The following is a 5,914-nucleotide window of genomic DNA, read 5'->3' as shown; positions in this document are numbered from 1 at the left end:
AGAGAGAGAGAGAGAGAATTAATATAATTTAGAATATTAATATGTAATAATATATAGTATGTAATGCAAAAAATAAATAATAAAATATAATAATAGAATATGGAGTATTATATAATATATATTCATATATAATACATGGTACATAATATGTCATAAAAATGTATAAATAATATTATGTAAAATCTAACAATATGTAATAAAATATAAAATTAATAATAAATGCACATTTAAATAATATACAGTTAATATTTTTCAGCAGTGCGTTAATGAAAAAGCCTGGCAAAACAATTGTGGTAATGTAAATATAAATGTCACAGTTCATGTCAAAGTTTTTTTCTTTTTTGATTTTCGAGGCCGGGCATGTTCGTGGCAGGTTTTTTGTATTCGTCATAAACTGAGGTTTCCTCCTGTAGAGCCGTGTCTGATCAGAGTCTGCTGTGTGTGCAGCACAGGGCTACGCTGGACTCTAACCATCAGACACACAAAAGCTTTCGAAATAATTAGAAAGAAAGATAATAATGAGAACTATATGTGCACTCTACACTAGGATAAAATATAGTATTTATTAATATTTTGAATTAGTTTTTTTATTTTCAGTTAAACATTTAAGTATTTTGTCATGTGTTGTTTATACATATGTGTGTGTGTGTGTTTATATAGCTTTAATTTATTAATATTTCAGTTTTAGTTTTAGTTATTGTAATCCTTCAGCTTAAACTTATTTTATTCTAGTTTGGTATTCAAGTACCAAAAAATGATTTGATCAGTGATTCTCAACTGGTTTTGTTTTAGGACTCAGATTTGACATCAAACCATAATGTAACCATAGAAAAAAAAGTTTATTATGCAAATATATCCACAAATATGTTTTATCATATACACCCAACTAACAAAAATAAAAGCAAGTTTTTGCTAACGTTCCTATTAAATTATGAAAATGTTATTTCTGAAATGTCCAGTTTTTGTTTTTTTATGTTTTAAAAATTTAGAAAATTTTAGAAAACATTCCATTTGATCATTTTGCAACATTATGAGAATGTTACTTTTGAATGTTCTCTAAACATTCTAAAACAAGCTGTAACATTTAAAAAAAAGGTTAGTTTCAGAAAAAAATGTTCATGAACAGTGTTTTTATGCTAACATTTTAAGGAAATTATTAAAGAACAGATAACTTCTATTAACGTTACCAGAACGTTAGTATTATAACAAAATAAATGAATGAATTCATTAAAACAATGAAATGCATTTAAAAATGCTATTTTGCTACAATATTTTGTTACAATATGTTTACTGTGAAATATCTCGTATTTTCTGAATTATGTACGAGACACATATGGAGTAGGAACGGTGACAGTTTTGATGTTTTTTTGCACTCGGCAGCCAATCACAATGTTGCACGAACCATGTTTATCTCATTTTCTTTGACCTTGTTTGTATGTTTTTAGTGATGAATGTGTCTCAAAACGCCATAAAACCGACAGCTTTGGTAGTTCTGGCCGTAGTGAAGCTCTATTATAATTTCTTGAACTCAGAATTGGACTCAAGAAGCACTACTGGTTTCTTTCCTCCAGTGGATATGTGGAGAGTTTCATTAACCCCTGTCGGTCACACAGACGTGTGAACACACCCTCACTATTGGTGCTGATTAAGCTGTTATTTCCTCTTCCTGCAGGTCTGTGCTTACAGGTCAAACTTCAGCGCTGCCTGCCGTTCAAGCACAAGGTACGTCCTCATCATTAACTCCCTGGATTGTGTTTTTAGGAGAGCACACGGTCTCTGCCGTGGAGGGTTTAATGAGCTGATGAAAGCTCGAGCGACAGCCATTGTCCGGAGCACTTTCTGTTTCTCTCTGATGTTTCTGGCCTCTGATGGCGTTTTCTCTCGCTTTATTCCCTTCCAGCTGGAGATCTACATAACGGAGGGAACGCACTCGACCGAGGAGGACAGTGAGTGTTAATTACAGCACTTTGTGCCGCTGGAGCGAGGCTCAGATGCTCTCCACTGAAGCTTGTTTTCAGGGTTTCTAAATGTGTCCGAGTGCAACCGTCATGCAACGCTGGAATTACTGCAAATAATATGCACACACAGTTACTGCAATTACATGCTTATTTTCACTATATAATTCATTAAAACATAAAACAAAAATGTAACCTTTACATAGACGAAGCTTTTCATAGATTTTGACTAAATATATTATTTATTTATTGCAGTCGTTAAATTAAATATATATATACATTTATCATTTACATATAATTTATTTGTATTTTATAAATAAATTATAAAGTATTATATTTAGTATTCATAACTATATATAAGTGTTTTATGAAATATATGTGAGTGAATTCATTACATTCAATCATTAATTTCATATATATATATATATAAAATTTATGTATATGTTTATATATATATTCATATGTAATTTATGATTTAAATTATAATTTATATATCAACAAAACATTTTTCCTAAATATATACATGCATGTTTTTGTATTTATATATATATATATAATAAATATACACAGTACACGCAGATATATAAACAAAAACTTTTATTTTGGATGTGATTAATCGCGATTAATTGTTTGACAGCACTAATATATATATATATATACACACACAATTAATAAATCAATTTTTTATAATATTGTATTGTAAATAATCAAATATAATGATGGCAAATGATGCATAAAAATGAAATTAAATAGACATTAAAATTAAACAAACAATTATTTTACAGAATTTTCACCCAAAACTACTGGATGGATGTTTATCATTCTTTGACAAAACTGTTACAACCGTCAAAAGGGGAAAACTAATGCTTTGTTTAATTGTTCAGCTGGGTTTGATTACTAGTCACTGATGATAATCTTCAAATATTCCTTGAGCATCTGCTTGATTTGGCACAGTTCAGTATGGAGAGTGTCTGAGTGTGATGTTGTGTCTCTTGACTTGTCCTCTCACAGTTAACAAACAGATCAATGATAAGGAGCGCGTGGCGGCCGCTATGGAGAACCCCAGCCTGCGGGAGATGGTGGAGCAGTGCGTGACCGAACCGGACGACTGACAGACTGTCTGATGAAACCTCGATAGACACGTGAAGACTGGCCGTCATGTCTTCATAACAGCAGGCCTTCTGGCCTTTCCGCCTGTCTTTGTGTTTGTTTGTTCTTCTGAGTTCGGCTCGTTGAAGAACTACATTCCTCAAGCTGAGAGACAAAACACAGCGACTTCCTGTTCAACTTCCTGTTCAACGAAGTTGTTCAACTTCCTGTTCAACTAAGTTGTTCAACTTCCTGTTCAACTTCCTGTTCAACTAAGTTGTTCAACTTCCTGTTCAACTAAGTTGTTCAACTTCCTGTTCAATGAAGTTGTTCAATGTCCTGTTCAACGTCCTGTTCAACTTCCTGTTAAACGTCCTGTTCAACTTCTTGTCTAAACGAGCAAAATGTTGCATCAAGCCACAAAAGAAATAATATCTGACTCAAGAATTGAGAGATGAACCCTCATATCCCCATCTGACTTTTTGTTATGAAACCCAGAATATCTGAGCTTCGGTTTCCATGCAGTAAAGTTGGATTTTGACGTGAACGGCTCCAAAAATCACAATAAAAATGATTATTTATGAGCCAAAGTGTAACGTTTGAGACTCATGACCCAAATTTATGAGACTGTAATGATCATCAGCATCCGTCCTCATTCACACTGTACGGAAAAGAGCAGCTTGGACATTCTGTGCAATATCTCTTATTTAGTTTTCTATAAATGACAAATGACAATGAATGAGTAAATGACAATAAATGTAATGCTTGTGGAAACATAACAACAAATGTCAGAGCTCTGTTATCGATCTTGCAATCTATATGCGAAATGAACTACTTTTTAATGTTTTTTTTTTGTGACAGACGATGAGTTTGTAAATAATTTGATTTTGTAAGGGAAAAGTCTATATTTGTAGAACTCAAGATCTTACGAATAAAAATCTTTTCAGAGAAGTGACGCTTGTATTTGTGTTTTATAGGCTTGGAGAAGCCATTGAAGTGAATAAAATCATTGCCGTTTTTATTATGAATATATATATTTTTAATGGGCTAGAAATTAATTTTTATGAGTGAAATCTTTATAAATAATTTTTACAATTTTTTATCCATCACAGCAAACTGAAAACCTGTCAAAAGGTGTGGTACCTGGTTAAATTGAATAAATAATAATAATAATAATAATATTCAAACTAAATAATTTCTAAATGTATATTTAAATGAAAAATAAATAATTTTTAATATTAATAACATTTCTAAATATATATTTAAATGAACAGAAAATAAAACATTAAATCAAAATAATTACAATTAATTATATAATTATTTTTAATATAATTCATACTAAATAATAATTTATAAATGCATATTTAAATTGAAAAATAAAACGACAAAATAAAATAATAAATTAGTTATATATTTATTTTATAAGAATAACAACATTTGTAAATGTATATTTAAATTAACGAAATTATTATAATTAATTATATAATTATTTTTAATTATATAACATGATTAATAACAATATAATTCATACTAAATAATTTATAAATGTGTATTTCAATACATCAACATATATAATATAAATATTATTAATAGTAGCAATACTGTTTCTAAATGTAAATTTAAATAACAAATATATAAATATTAAATAATAATAATAATAATAAATTATATACTTGTTTTTAATAATAATAATAATAATGTGATTATTAGGTCTTGATCTTTATATTTTTCCATCTGTTGTGGATGCTGTAGTGACACAAGATGCCAAAAGGTGGCGCTCAACATCCTTGCACCCTGGACTTCAGTCGTGCACATTGTTAAACTACATATTTACACAAAAACCTCTCGCTAAACAACATTAATGGGTTTCCTGATTGGTTTTATTGATCGCTGCAGCCGGATCGTGCTAATAGTGCTAATTTACAAAAGCCTGTTGCATTCACAGAAAGATCTGCAATAACACTAAAGCACAATTGTATTGCGGCGTCTGTGGTAATTAATTACATGGAAACATAATCAGTGAATTTCTAGTCAAACTAAGTTATGTTTTTGGGGCTTACACATCAATCTTAAAGACTTTCTGAGCAATTTTTGTATGCAAATCTATAATAAATTCAAATATTGACAGGTTCACTGTAAAAAAAAGTATTGTTCAAAGTTGTAAATTAAGATTATTAGAGTATGTTTTACAAGAAAATACAATTTCAGTCTTTCTACTTCAAAATGTAACGTTTAAGTCAATGTTTCTTGCTGTTTCTTTGTCATTTGTGTCTGAAAATAATTACATTTTATGCTGGAAAATCTTTAGATGTACATTTAAGAGAAGAGATGTGAGTTTTTATGAGTGAAATCTCTATAAAGTATTATAATTTTTGTTTGCTTATTTATTTCTAATTTTTATCTATCACATCAAACTGGAAAACCTATGGAAATTAATTTGTGAAATGAATGAATGAATGAATAAATAAATATAATAAATTATTATAAATATTTTTTTAAAAATATAAATAAAAATTTGATCATCAATTTTGTGTTGCGTGCCATTTCTACAATTATTTGCGAAGTTCACTAATTGCTGTCGTTATGGTTACTAACTCAGGAGTAACTAAGTTAGACTAACTAGCAGGGTTAGTTTAGTATCATTGAGAGACTTGTATAGTTTTTATTAATATTTTGAATTAGATTTAATTTTTCTGTTTTTCATTTTAAAGTTTTAGTAATTTTATTGTTTTTTTGTCATTTTGTTAGTTTTTTTATATACATGTCTATATAGATTAAAAAAAAATGTAATGTTCATTTCGGTTCTAGTTTTAGATGTTTTAGTAAATCAAGATTAACTAAATGAAAATGAAAAATGTTGCACTATTTAT

At 29.1% G+C, this 5,914-nt stretch overlaps 1 pseudogene; it reads left to right on the top strand.

Moving 5' to 3' along the window:
• The window catches only part of LOC107680893 (MIP18 family protein FAM96A-like), a 6,177-nt pseudogene extending 2,190 nt beyond the window's left edge, over nt 1–3,987 (top strand).
• Nucleotides 3,988–5,914: the final 1,927 nt, after the last annotated feature.

The sequence above is a fragment of the Sinocyclocheilus anshuiensis genome, unplaced genomic scaffold (genome assembly GCF_001515605.1).
Source record: "Sinocyclocheilus anshuiensis isolate Anshui unplaced genomic scaffold, SAMN03320099.WGS_v1.1 scaffold1450, whole genome shotgun sequence".
NCBI lineage: Eukaryota > Metazoa > Chordata > Actinopteri > Cypriniformes > Cyprinidae > Sinocyclocheilus > Sinocyclocheilus anshuiensis.
This window is presented reverse-complemented; position numbering and strand designations above follow the sequence as displayed.